Source organism: Eurosta solidaginis, chromosome 4, assembly GCF_040869045.1.
Source record: "Eurosta solidaginis isolate ZX-2024a chromosome 4, ASM4086904v1, whole genome shotgun sequence".
Classification (NCBI taxonomy): Eukaryota; Metazoa; Arthropoda; class Insecta; order Diptera; family Tephritidae; genus Eurosta; species Eurosta solidaginis.
Window position 1 is genome coordinate 36,176,580 of NC_090322.1, and position 15,685 is coordinate 36,192,264.

The window sequence follows — 15,685 nt, forward strand, 5'->3', positions numbered from 1 at the left end:
GCTCTTTCTTTGTTCAACGATTTGGATACAATATATTGGCTACTTTTGGTATGTTTTTTGGTTTATGATCGCAAGCGTATACGTCTTATACAAGTGCTAATCTATTTACGTGTTCTAAATTATTACATGATTTGCCTTGCAAAGAAATTACGTCAAGCTGTAGCCTATTACAAGGCGTAAACATTGGATGCGAATTTTGCAAAAGTTAAATCACATAAATATCTTTTAGCCATCAAAGATACCTACACCCAACTTGTGGAAGCTTTCGATTTATTTAATAAATTTGCCTGCTGGTCACTTTTATCGATTATAACCTGTTACATTTTGGATATAAGTTGTAATATTTATTGGTCTCTTTTGAGCCTCGATGGTATAGTCATACGTAAGAACATTTTTATAGCCACTATATTTTGGTTATGTCCTCTGATTGCCTTAGTTTGGCATGTTTGCAGGTTTGGTGACGCGTGTTCACAAGTGGTAAGTATTTGCTAAACTCAATTTAATTGCATAAAATAAGTTTTGCATACTTTTAGGATGCAGTCATAACGGGTTTATTATGCAAAGTAGTAATTTCAAGCACTTAAAATGAATTGGCAATTTATCGCTTGACATTGCATCAATTGTCGACGCAATTAAAACTCCGTCGTATTCAGGTGTAAGCGAAAGGCATTTTTTACCTGAATATGCAACTGATAATGTCGGTAAGCCTCAAAGTATGCTTTAGTTGCTACCTGTAGAAATTAGTTTGAAGTCTTTTATTATCGTTTCTAGGTTTCCACATCGATAGCGGCCTACCTTATTATAATAATATAATTTGTCAATAGTTCAAATAGATGAATATCTGAAACATCACTTGGAGTTGCGAATTATATACCCAGTTGTGCATATTGTCATAAAATAAAAGAGTTTATTTAGCATCTTTTAAATTTCATTTCAAATAAACTTATTTGGTGGCGGCTTTAGGAGATATTTAAAATCTCCGATTGCAGGGCATTACCAGTCCGTTAATGGGAATGCTGCATCTTGCCGGTTATCCTATCAACCATTTTATAATAGCAGTGTAACCGGTCTAGCTCTCTCTTCCTTAATTGCCCCATCCCTCCCTTACTATTATTTTAACTTTCTACTCCGAACTGGCGAATGCTGCATCTTGCCGGTTATCCTATCAACCATTTTATAATAGCAGTGTAACCGGTCTAGCTCTCTCTTCCTTAATTGCCCCATCCCTCCCTTACTATTATTTTAACTTTCTACTCCGAACTGCACTCCCAGCTATATTAAATTGTCTCTCCTTTTTACATATTCGACACTCTTTTTCTTCCTTTCTCCATTTTTTTTGTTGCAGAGAAGCCCGTAATGACAAGAACTGCGCCAAATCACTGGCAAGGGTGATAAAGTGTAACCAACAATATTTTGTAAGCTCGGAACTTGGCTCTACTTGGTAACTCTTATTTTTCTTACCTTAGCGATAAAGACAATCCCCGAAGGTTTTGGTGATGATGATCGTTTCACGGTACGATTCGTTTAGGTACTAGCCCAATTATAGTACTAGCCCACCATTTCGGGAACGATTCCACGTCGTGACCTTCGAGAATACGCCACCAGCTCCTTCTGTGAGAAACTTGAGTCGTGCCCTTAAATATGTGTATGATTCAATAATATTTGTAACAAGACTTGCCTTGCGTAGACATGGTTACCTATTAGGTTATTGTTGTTGTAACGATAAAGACACTCCCCGAAAGCTTTGGGGAGTGTTATCGATATTGATGGTCCGGATATACATAGATTCGATACGTACCGGTAACAAGCACCATTCAGGTTCTAGCCCGACCATATCGGAAACGATTTAATATGACCACATTGAACCTTCTGGCCATCCCGCCCACCACCAACAGAGGCTCGCCTGCTTAATATGTGTGTATCACATATTTGTAACATAATTCACTTCGACTAGGTGAGGTTGACAATTGAAACCCTGACGTGGCTGGACGTACGTGCAACCATAGTTGGAGAGCGGGTTCGCATCCCACACCCGAGAGAAAAGGCTTTGACGATATGCCAATTGGTTGTGAAGAAGTTATAAATTGCTCTGAGAAACTACTTGAATCGTACACTGCGTTGGTAGACAAGCACGCTACATCCATACCTTTGCATATTTCCGTGTGTCTGCCCTTTTCCTTTTCATTGTTTTCGTATTCTTTTTCTTACTCATATGTTTCTTCTATCCCCTCACCTTCACCCTCCTCCTCTTTCTTTCCTCTCCTTCATCTCTTATGCTCCTCATCGTTCTCCTGTTAGGTATCTCCTCTTTTTATGTTCCACTTCGTTTCTTTCGCCTATCTCTTCTCTTCCTCAGTCTATATCTCCTTCTCTTCGCCTTGCTTTGTGCCTTTACCTGTCTTTCCTCTCTATCGCTTTCCGGCTTCCTATGCCGATTCCTTTGTTTTCGACTTTTGTTTCCAATTCCTGTTACATACTTTTTCCTTACGAAAACTCCATCTTCTTCGTTTTTCTCTTTCTTTCTCTATCGTCTTGCTCACCGTTTTTCTCTAAATGAGCGTAACGAGGATAGAAGTAGTAGTAGTGGAAGCTTTTAACGTATTTAAGTACCGCTTCGGACTCTTGACTCTAAATCACGAAGGGATTAAGAGCCACGACACTTAGATGGGAGAGTCTTGCTTTGCCAGAGTGACGCAATCGCATAGAATGTGAGCCTGTGCATTTATATTATGATCTACGGCAACCTAACCTAACAAAACTTTGTTTTTGGCTTCCAAATCAATAAGTCTACATTGCATTCATCCATTCGTTTAAAAGTAATGTGTTACACAGCAAGGCACGTACGGCTGTCTGACATAGTGAGGATACTCCACGAGTATAAGCCACATTGTAGATATTCTTTACCGCTTACTTCTTCTGCATGGATTTGGCTAAGGCACTAAGTGCCTCAAAAGTAGCGGGGTAGCATCCTATTTGTAACCATTTCAAAAGTTCGACCCATAGATGCCAGCTCTCGTTTTTTCGTCAATAAATTTGAACCCTTCTGTGAAACAAACCTATAAGTCAGGGTCAGTATATGGATTCCCTTTCACCCAAATAGTTCTGTCCACAATGGACCGCTCAAAATTCCGAACATCACGTAGTTGCAATAAATTTTCTCATTACTTACCTATGACCCGTCATTTTTCTACTCTTCAGCTTAGAGTTATTTTGAAATCTTAATGCAGCAAGTATTGCCTCTTTCTCTATTATAATAGGGAAGGGAGATATTGCCACAAAGGTACTATGTGGGGGACGTTGTCATCGTTCTTGCCAATACAAACTAGTCCATACAGTTGGCTTCATTTTGTTATTGCTGTTGTTTGCGTGGTATTCGGCCAGTATTAAATGTACGAATACCAATTTGGGAGATAGCTCCTATGTTTTGTCATAGAGTCTACTATAGGCAAAGAAAGCTCTTGTTATTGTGGTGGTTGTAGCAATGAGGACACTCCTCGAAGGCCTTGGGGAGTGTTATCGATGTTGATGATCCTTTGCCAGATGCAGATCCGGCACGTTCCGGTAACAAGCACCATAAAGTTAATAGCCCGACGATCTCGGGAGACCTTCTAGGCCATTCCGCCCTCCCAATCCCTAGATCCATCAGGAGTTCGAGGTCGCCAGAGCCTCGGTTGTTAATGAAAAAGGATTCGCCACGGGTAGGTGAGGTTGACAATTGGGTTGGAGAAGCTATATATCGCGCTGGCAATCCCTTGAATCAATTTGGTATTTCAGTCGCCTCTTACGACAGGCATACCTACCGCGTGTATATTCTAAGCTCCCTAACCCGCTGGGGTGGGCAAAGAAAGCTTTGCTCAGATTTTGGTGCCACCCAGGGATGGTTATGGCATGGATAGTTCCTTTTCCGGGTAAAAGTCACTATGACAGTTTTGTTCGGATTGATAGACAGTGCTTCATTATCACAACACCTTTCTATCTATTTTCAACGTTCATGCATACATATATCGTGTATCTCGAAACCACCTTTATCTGATTTTTTTGTGTCTCATCCTAATAGTTGCATGGCAAACATTATTCATTTTTTATCACAAAAAAGATGAAGATAATGTCCTAAACACATCTTTTGGCACATACTTGCATACGTAGAACTTTTTCTAAGTTCACGATACACCGTAATAAGGACAAAAAGTGTCTACGCAGTTAGAATGACAAACGAATTCCGCGCTTCGCAGCGCTGCTGCATATTTTTTGGCATTTCCTTAAATCAATGGCAATACGAGTGTCCCACCCAATTAAAGAGATATCACAAACAAGCGTGGTGTCAAAAGCCTTCAGGCGTTTGCTACAACAAAAGCACATCCCACTTGATCCAACGTATCTACATAACGCTCATAGCATTAATGGTGGTTATGTTTTACGTACATGGACTATACACGCATGACCCATTAACAAACTTGCTGCTTACGTGGCTGACTTCCGTTACGCTCTTTCATCTACAAGTATTAACAAATTTCTTGATTCTCATGGAAGCGTTATGCAGGCGCAGCCAACACGCTAACTTTCTTCTACTACTCGAAGAGATTGAAATGTCCTTGAAACTGCGTTTGCGTACGGATGTGCGTAAATTTGTACTAATTAAGCAATTGCATTATATCATAGCATACCTTGGGGCGCTTTCACTGCTTGGACTCATACTCTTCATGATCACTTCGTTATGGTTGAACTATGTTGGTTACTTTTGGAATGGTCTTTGGTCCCTCTTAATGCGTGTACGTATCATACAGTTAATAGTTTATGTGCGTACAATGCAACATTATTTGGAGTGCTTGTGTGCGAAGCTACGTTAAGTTGTAGCCTACCGTGTGGCGCTGCAACAGCAGCTGTTGGACATAGATTATGCCAAATTCGACTCAGTGGAGTACTTGTTCGCTATTAAAGATATTTATGCTCTGATTTATAATGCTTTTCAGTTACTTAATTATTTTGGTGGTTGGTCGCTCTTTTGCATTGTGCTCACTTTTCTGTTTGACATAAGCTTTAACATTTATTGGACGCTTCTTAGTTTGGATGGGTTCTTCATACGGCGCCTTTATTATATTGCTGGACCCTTGGCTACAATACCACGTGTCGTCATTATTTATATGCTTTGCTATTGGTGCAATAAGTGTAATTAATTGGTGAGTCTAATTGAAAGTAAATTTTTTTCTTAAAATTTATTGCATACTTTTAGGGTCGTAATGTTGCTTGTCTCGTAAGTAGGATGCAGATATTGAATTCTGCGAGCTCTACGGCCAGATATTATCTTGTTTTGCATCAATTCTCTTCACAACTACAACTACAACGTATTGAAGTTACGGCGCATGGATTCTTTGTATTGGAAATGCACCTCTTAGTGACAGTAAGTGCTTATGAGGATGAATGCTACCATGCAGGGCTTACATATGTACAAGACAGAAATCGGATATGTAATCAGGCAAACAAGCTGTAAGTTTGATTTCACCTTCTTGACTTGAGGACAGTGAACATGACCAAAACTTACCTTTGGAAAGCGCAAGTATAATCCGAATCGGGAAATTACAAATCTCTTACGAGATCGTTTAAGAAGTATAGTTAACTCCCGTTGCACAAAACCAAAAAGGAAATATCAAAAATATTTGAGCGCGTGGCTAGACGTTTACAAATATTTGAGTATAAGATTCCTAAAGAGCGACTGACGGCATCGCCTTTTATCGATTGCCAAACTTAGAAATGTAGCCTAACTCTTGCCGGGCGCTCTCTCAGACTTACTAGGATGCTTTTTCATAGTCTTATAAGCTCTATAGAAATAGTCTATTCGTCATATCGTGGTTCCTTTGGTTTAACCTATTCACAGGCAGTGAGCGTAAACTGCATCGGAGTGGGGTAGGTTGGGCCGCTATTCAAAGAAATGTGAAAAAAGGACGCCACTGATGACCTTCTACTGCTGTAAAGGAGCTTCCTCGTATCTTGCGTCTAGAGGCTACAAATTAGTTTCATCGGAGGAGCTTTTGCTCAGCCTGTGAAATATTTTGAAGCCTCATGTAGACAGGGTGATTATGCAAAATAAAGTTAACACAAACTAGCTCTGGGTGTGGCGGGATGGTCTAGAAGGTTTAATGTGGTTATATGTATAAATCATTTCCGAGATGTTCGGGATAGTATCTTAATGTTGCCTGTTATCGGCACGTAGCGGATATATATCCAGTCAAGGATCAACATCGATAAAACTCCCCAAAACCTTTATCGTTAATATAACAACAACACAACAACATGTTGAAGCTAACGTGATCCTCGACTTGGGGGAACCGTTTATACTGGGAGGGCGAACCTCCTCGCTACTTGCCCTGACAAGAAGTCGCATATTGCGTCTAGATTTTAGCGTATCGAATGGTTGGAAAGAACTACCTGGTAGCCATAGGTGGGGTACAGCTCGTATTTCCGTTGATCACATTTAGCCTCACTAACGCTAACATCATCTGTTTGTAGCTGGGAAGATTTTGTACAGATGTTGACGCCAATCAGCTCAGCTGAGTTATGAGAAAACTGGAGAGAAGTACTGTGGATAAAGATACGGATAAGGATAAAGATAAGAATAAAAATAAAAAGAAGGATAGGTATACGGATAAGGTAAGGGCAAAGGATAAGGATAAGAATAAAGATACGGAGATGAGTGCCAAGTTCGGACAGACAGGCAGACAGACGGACGGATGGACGGACGGACGGGCGGAAGGAAATGGCTAAATAAAGTTCTTTTCTCGCCCGGATCATTTTGATATATAGAAGTCTATATCTATCTCGATTAGTTTATGCCGTTACGGGATACAGTTATGCGAACGAAATTAATATACTCTGTGAGCTATGCTCACATGAGTATAAAACGAAAGAGATGGAAAAGAGAGAGAAGAAAAAAGGAAGAACGAGAAGATGAAGTACGAGTGGAAGAAGGAGAACAGAAAGTACAAGATGTAGGAAGAGAAGGAGTGGTGAAGGAAAAGAAAGGCAAGGAGAGATAGAAGAATAAGGAAAGAAAAATGGAGGGGTGAAATTTGTTATATTAGAGAGACATCAGCAAAACATTTATTATAAAGGGTGCCTGGAAAAATATCCGAATATCACAGAGACCGCGGAACTTGTAACAAAACCTGTACGCTGCTTGCTCTTCAAAAATTCTCACACTTATTTTAAACAGATTTTCGCGGAGACAGCAAGAAACTTGGTCATATTAGTGCAATTTCTTTCACTTTGGATGGACTACCATAACACAACAACACTTACAGGGACTGGCATCTGTCGCAGCTGTCAGAATTAATGTTCAATTCATATGCTATTAAAAAAATATGTACTAAATAAAATTGAGAAGGTGAAATTATACTTATAGTGGATTTTATTTTACGTTCATATTCAACATGGGAGTATTCCAGCTGCTTTAATGTTTTTGCCGTTTATATTTCTATCGGCTGAAAACATTTGTAGGCTTGACATGGAGATGTCCTAGACATGGTGAGCTCAGCTCATCCTCATTGGAGCACAGCCGACTAACAGTATGTTCTGTTCAGGTATCAGGCCATATTAAAGACTCTGCCACGTTTGAAAGACAAACTTTGAAAATGTTTAGTATTCTGTGAATTTTCTAGCTCTCAGAATGCATACTCCAAAGGCTGCTTCATAGAAATTGCTCACGACATTATCACCTATTAGCAGAACATGATTCGGTGTAATAACGTCACTATGCCCTTACCGCAATTTCCTCACGAATATCAAAGTTTAACCGCAGAAGAAGCTCTTGGATTAAGATACCGCGAAAGCCGTTGGCTGAACAGCAGATATGAAACCTTTGACTTCTCTCTATAAATTTCTTGCTTTCCTTCACATCTATAGCCGACAGGGAATATGCCACTCAAGTTCTTCGTTTAAAGGAACATAATATAGGCCAGCCTACGAGGAAGCAGCGATTAGGCTCACAAATGGGTATCGAAACTGGACTTTGCTAACTGACCTTAGCTAGAATAGTGACGAGCACTCTCCGGAATCAAAAAATGCACTGACATTTTTCAAAATACTTTTTAGGAGTTTGCTCATATCCCATATAGTACAAGGTCTTTGCAGCATACCCTCTCAGGTATTAAACGCTAAGTCTCAGGCTTTATAACAACGCCTGTAGTCGTGAGTGGTCAGTGGTACATGCAGCAGAAAGAGTTGAGTGCGTAGGGTTTCTTTTATTTAGCGGTATCTTCACTATATTTATTAGAGCCTGTGATTGCATTAGCAGAAGTGTAAAAGCTCTCCTACGATACTGCGACAGCCAATGGATTTTACACCACAGAAAGGATCGTTTCGATAGCTATGATTGCATAACGGTTGGTTGTACAGGTATAAAGGAATCAAGATAGATATAGACTTCCATATATCAAAATCATCAGGAACGAAAAAAATTTGATTGAGCCATGTCCGTCCGTCCGTCCGTTAACACGATAACTTGAGTAAATTTTGAGGTATCTTGATGAAATTTGGTATGTAGGTTCCTGAGCACTCATCTCAGATCGCTATTTAAAATGAACGATATCGGACTATAACCACGCCCACTTTTTCGATATCGAAAATTTCGAAAAACCGAAAAAGTGCAATAATTCATTACCAAAGACAGATAAAGCGATGAAATTTGGTAGGTGAGTTGAACTTATGACGCAGAATTGAAAATTAGTAAAATTTTGGACAGTGGGCGTGGCACCGCACACTTTTAAAAGAAGGTAATTTAAAACTTTTGCAAGCTGTAATTTGGCAGTCGTTGAAGATATCATGATGCAATTTGGCAGGAACGTTACTCGTATTACTATATATACGCTTAATAAAAATTAGCAAAATCGGAGAAGGACCACGCCCACTTTTAAAAAAAAATCTTTTTTAAAGTAAAATTTTAACAAAAAAATTTAATATCTTTACAGTATATAAGTAAATTATGTCAACATTCAACTCCAACAATGATATGGTGCAACAAAATACAAAAATAAAAGAAAATTTCAAAATGGGCGTGGCTCCGCCCTTTTTCATTTAATTTGTCTAGGATACTTTTAATGCCATAAGTCGAACAAAAATTTACCAATCCTTTTGAAATTTGGTAGGGGCATAGATTTTATGACGTTAACTGTTTTCTGTGAAAATGGGCGAAATCGGTTGAAGCCACGCCCGTTTTTTATACACGGTCGTCCGTCTGTCCTTCCGCATGGCCGTTAACACGATAACTACAGCAAAAATCGACATATCTTTAATGAACTTAGTTCACGTACTTATGTGAACGCACTTTATCTTGGTATAAAAAATGAACGAAATCCGACTATGACCACGCCCACTTTTTCGATATCGAAAATTACGAAAAATGAAAAAAATGCCATAATTCTACACCAAATACGAAAAAAGGGATGAAACATGGTAATTGGATTGGTTTATTGACGCGAAATATAACCTTGGAAAAAACTTTGTAAAATGGTTGTGACACCTACCATATTAAGTAGAAGAAAATGAAAAAGTTCTGCAGGGCGAAATAAAAAACCCGTGAAATCTTTGCAGGTATTACATATATAAATAAATTAGCGGTATCCAACAGATGATGTTCTGGGTCACCCTGGTCCACATTTTGGTAGATATCTGGAAAACGCCTTCACATATACAACTACCACCACTCCCTTTTAAAACTCTCATTAATACATTTAATTTGAGACCCATATCGTACAAACATATTCTAGAGTCACCCCTGGTCCACCTTTATGGCGATATCTCGAAAAGGCGACCACCTATAGAACTAAGGCCCACTCCCTTTTAAAATACTCATTAACACCTTTCGTTTGATACCCATATTGTACAAACGCATTCTAGAGTCACCCCTGGTCCACCTTTGTGGAGATATCTCGAAACGGCGTCCACCTATGGAACTAAGGATTACTCCCTTTTAAAATACTCATTAACACCTTTCATTTGATACCCATATCGTACAAACAAATTCTAGAGTCAAACCTGATCCACCTTTATGGCGATATCCCTAAATGGCGTCCGCTTTTAGAACTATGGCCCACTCCCTCATAAAATACTCTTTAATGCCTTTCATTTGATACACATGTCATACAAACACATTCCAGGGTTTCCCTAGGTTCATTTTCCTACATGGTTATTTTCCCTTATGTTGTCACCATAGCTCTCAGCTGAGTATGTCATGTTCGGTTACACCCGAACTTAACCTTCCTTACTTGTTATTAGCACGCTTTTATTAGCTTTACCTGTATGTTTCTTTGTAACTCTCCATTCGCCCCAACGCGCCTGCTGCCTTATTAAAATGGTTCTGCAATTAGATTCGCCTTATTTGTAATCCCGTTGGGGTCATATCGAGACCCTTCCGGGATCATTTTTGGATGGTTTTCGGGATGCGTCAGGGATCCCGCCGGGGTCATTTCGGGACTTTCTCGGTACTATTTCGGGATAATTTTGGACCCTTCCGAGATCATTTCTGTATAGTTTTCGGGATCCTTCCGGTATCCCGTCGGGGTTATTTTGGGATATTTTCGGGATCTCGACGGGGTCTTTTCGGGATCATTTCTGCATAGTTTCCGGGGTTCGTCCGAGATACCGTCGAGGTCATTTCGGAACTTTTTCTCGACTAATACGGGATCATTTGGGGACCCTTTCGGCACCATTTCTGGATGGATTTCTTTATCCGTCCGGGATCCCGTCAGGGTAATTTCGGGACAATTAGGGGATCATTTGAAGACCTTTCCGGCATCATTTCTGCATAGTTTCCGGGGTCCATCGGGGATCTCGACGGGGTAATTTCGGCACTATATCGGGATCATTTCTGCATAGTTTCCGGGGTTCGTCCGAGATACCGTCTTGGAAATTTCGGGACTTTTTCTCGACTAATACGGGATCATTTGGCGTCCCTTCCAGCATCATTTCTGGATGGATTTCGGTATCCGTCGGGGATCCCCTCTTGGTCATTTCGGGACTTTTTCTCTACTAATACGGAATTATTTGGGGACCCTTTCGGCATCGTTACTGGATGGTTTTCGGAATCCGTCCGGGATCCGCGCGGGATCATTTCGGGACTCTTAGGGGATCATTAGAGGACCTCTCCGGCATCATTTCTGGATAGTTTTTGGGATCCGTTCGGGATCCCGACGGGGTCATTTTGGGACTATTTTGGGATCAGTTTGGGGTACCTACCGGCATCATTTCTGAATGGTTTTCGGTATCCGTCCGGGATCCCGTCGGGGTCATTTCGGGAATTTTTCGGGATTTTTTGGGGTCCCTTCCGGCATCATTTCTGGGTGGTTTTGGGGATACCGTCGGTATAATTTCAGGACTTCTTCGAGATCATTTGGGGACCCTTCCGGCATTATTTCTGGATGGTTTTACGACTGAGTATAAAAATCGTTTTTTTTTAAGTTGTTGAACAAACAAATTTAGCTTTAAACATATAACAAATTCAAGGAACTTATTATGCATATTCCAGCGAAATGAAATGAGCTCAGCTCTGGCAAAGCACTTGCTTTGGTTTTTTAGTATTTGTTTGTTTATATACGTGGCTCACAGCTTATTTCGTGCAGCTATAGAACAAAACTGTTGAGCTATATAGAAAGGAAACTAGTGACGGTGTCAAAAAAATTCAGATGCACAGTTTTAATAAAAATATGTTTCTGTTCGAACAAATTCTTAATTTTAATGTGTTTACACGTTTGTGCTAATCTTAGTTTATAAAAAACACGTGTCACACAATTGAGGCCAATGGTCTCCTAAACTACTGAACCGATTTTGAATTTGTTTTGCACCCTGTGTGTTGTTTGATCTAACTTGAAATATAGGATAGGTGACTGGGTGACTAGGATCTCGAGATATAGGCCAAAACGTGGACCCGGGTACCTCTAGAGTGTGTTTATAGAATATGGATATCAGATGAAAGCTGTTGATGAGTGCTTTAGTAGAGGGTAATTTTCATACCCCTGGGTGACTAGGGTTTCGAGATATAGGCCAAAACGTGGACCCGGGTACCCCTAGAGTGTGTTTATAGAATATGGATATCAAATGAAAGCTGTTGATGAGTGCTTTTGTAGAACGTAATTTTCAAAACCCTGGGTGACTAGGGTCTCGAGATATAGGCTAAAACGTGGACCCGGGTACCCCTAGAGTGTGTTTATAGAATATGGATATCAAATGAAAGCTGAGTGCTTTAGCACAGAGTAATATTATCCAGAGACGGACTGGGACTGGGATTAGGACTAGGACTGGGACTGAGACTCGGAGTGGGACTGGGACTGGGACTGGAATAAAATACATACCACCTTCTGGGACAGGCAATAAGGGATGCAGAAGAATGACAAGAAATTGCGAGAAGAGAAAACAGAAACCAGTGAAGGAGAAGGAGATTGAGACGGAGATAGAATGAGACGAAGACGGAGATAGAATGAGACGAAGATGGAGATAGATGAAGCGAAAAAGACGGAGGGAGGAGTGAATAAAAGGATTAGCAAAAAGTGAAGAGGGGGGAGGGCAGAGTCAGACGGAAAAAGCTTATAAAATGTATGCAGATTGGCCAAATTTAGGGCAGGACAACGTCTGCCGGGCCTTCTAGTTATTTAATAAAAACTAAAATTATCTCAAAAACTAAGGTCACAGCTTATTTCGTGCACTGCGCCCTGCCTTAGAAAACTACTTTTTATTTAGTTTATAATTTTAAATCCCAACATTCTTTTACAAGAGCTATTGTTAAAGTTTTTTAGTCAAAATTCAACAAGAATATGTCTGTATTAAAGGAAGAATTGCCTTCTATTTTTTGGTTCATTTATATAAAGGTAGTCCTTAAAATTTTTTTATCATCTTTTTATTTCACTTGAGCTGAGCTTTGTATATAAAAAAAATATTTCGGGTTTCCCTTTTGGCCTTCCCTAGGGGTATGCCAACCTGGACACCTCAATGTCTCTAACAACCCTCTCATTATGGTCCACCCCTGTTGAAACAGCAAGTTTCCGAGGACTCCCGTTAGAGGATATTGATGACAATTTGTGATCGGTCCCACCTACTGGATGCGGCGAAGCACTGCTACAACAACAACAACAACGGCGGTTTGGATGAGGTGGATATCTCTAGCGAATGGAAACAGATACCAGCCCCCACACCTGAGTCAATTTTCGAGTCGTCTGTGTGGGTTTTTATACCGTGCGAATAGATAATAATCCATTTCGGAACTGAATTTTCCCACTGGAAGTAAAGTAAGCATATGCCTCAGAGTCGCTGAGTCTCAGTGCGATTTCGGCCCATGACCACCGTATGTGCATGTCTATCGGAAGCAGGTTTGATATGGGGTATTTAATTTTGTGACTTCTCCCAAAACTCAAGTTTCTGAGTCCTTTATACCATTTTACTTACCTGTTTCAGCAATTCAAGATTCAATGTGCAAAATTCTTTCACGTCTACTGTAAGTCCTTTATGTTGGCATTGTATTGCAACATTTGGGACAAGATCATTGTAGGTTTTATTACCGAAAGGTTTTGCCAACTTGCTTATGAGACAACTTATCTTAGCGTTCTGTAAAGGTACGACGGATAAGAAACTGAGTTGAACCAACTACAACAGCGCCACCATACTCACATTTCTACGCTTCGACGCTTTGCAGACCGCGCTTGGTGTCCGAATTTTCTGCTTGGTCGATCATATCATGTGTAACACTCGTCCAATCTGTTTGAGACGTCTACATGACAAGCTTCGAGGTATGCGTCTTGTGTAGCTAGCTCATCCGCTTTTTAATTTCCATATATTCCCATATTCTCAGGCACCAAATATAGATCAATGTAAAAATTGACGCGGCTGCAGTTTAAGCTATTTTTCTCCACGATTTCCACTGCCTTAGTCACAGCTATTACTCTCGCCTGAAAAAAATTACAGTGATCAAAGGAGTTAAATCAAGAGCATTCCCATCCTTAGAATCCTTTCAAAGCTAAAGAAATAACAGAAAGGTCGATTGCATATGTAGCCAAAGATTTCATCTCCAAGGAAGGGATATTTTAACTTCGCACCGCAATGTATTTCTCCCAAGGCCTAGCCTTTTAGCGAACAACCTTTTCAATTAGTTGCTTATTCCCTTTTCCATCTCATATTCTCTGTTTTCTTCTATGCCTATGTGTGTAGTTAATTTAATGCCATGAGCGCTCGCTCTTTGTTGCTGTGTATATGGCTGAGTAATGTCTTCTGGGCTCTTTTTTGCTTTGTACATGTGTGCGTAATGTCGTCCGAGCTCTTTGCTACTGTGTAGAACTTAAGCTTATCGCCCGTTTATTTCACAAAGTGCTATTTATACAGAGATACATCAAGCTCTAAAAAACTTTTTTCATTCTTAAATCTTTAATCATAAAATACTTTAATAGTTTTATTAGCTGGGACTTCATTATCTTGGGAAATTTGCTTTTCACTGCCCAAAAACTGAATCAGCATAATCAGATATGTAACGATTAATACGATCATCTGTAGATAGAGAAACAAGTTTTGAGTATAAATAAACGAATACTATTTAAGACGCAGTAGTAAATTTGGAGAAAAAGTTCTATCTTAATGGAGCAAACTTCACATTATACTTCCCAAGGCGTACACTGGGACAAATGCAGAAGGGCAGCCATTTGATATGCACCCTGTAACCACTCAGCCATCTGGCTATAATTTCATGCTCCACATCCGCGGGAAAAGATCAACAAACCCCTGGATTTGCCTACCGTCCCCCATGGATGAGGCACATAACGTCCCAGATAAGCTTTTAAGTTCTAGTGGTATACTGATATGCTTGAGTGAGAGACTGATATCACAGTGGGCAGGTACTCATATCATATGATAATACAAATTTGAGGTTATTCTAGATGAGCAAAAAAAAAAAAAAACTTAACGTCAGATGTTTCAAGAACATTTTGTAATGTATATTGGAAAGATTTTCCGTCATCCCTTGTCAAATTTGTTTTGCAAACAAACCGATTCCGGTGAGGTGTCTTCTTCAATGTCATTTTTCATTCTTGAAACTTGGATTATTATTATTATTATTAGTAGGCCTCGATGAACTATGAACTATTTTAGATCTATTGTACTTGCCCTGTCATTCCATTACTGTATGTAGAGGCTTTTAATGTATTTAAGTACCTCTTCAGACTTTTTAATACATAGCATATTGGAATTAAGAGCTACGCCTTGCATGAACGACGCAATCGGGGCGTTTCATCCCCCCAACTCACAGAAGTGACCGATTTGTGTATCGGATAGATTTAACTTAATTAGGTGATATCGTAAACTACAGTGTCCCCTAGATCCGTCCGTCAGATTTAGTAGGTCCACTCTGCTTAGATTAACGAGTGATACTCTTGTTGCGGGGCTGTGTTTAAAATAATAATGTGAATAAAATACTAATGTGAATGCTCCTCCAGTGAATAAAAACGATGAAATAACGCTCTACCAAATTGGTCGGTACATCAGCTCCAATGAAGCAGCTTGGCGTATATTTGGTTTCCAATTCATGAACGGGATCCAGCAGTTGTTCAGTTAGCCGTCAATCTCGAAAACGGTCAGCGTGTATTTTTCACGAACGAGACAGTGATTGATCGTGCAATAAATCCACCTAAAACTATACTCACTGAATTTTTTGAATTGTGTA

The 15,685-nt window shown here is 39.9% G+C and overlaps 1 pseudogene; it reads left to right on the forward strand.

The window, feature by feature from the left end:
- The first annotated feature begins 4,205 nt into the window (after positions 1 to 4,205).
- Positions 4,206 to 7,327, forward strand: LOC137248466 (putative gustatory receptor 39b; annotated as a pseudogene).
- Positions 7,328 to 15,685: the final 8,358 nt, after the last annotated feature.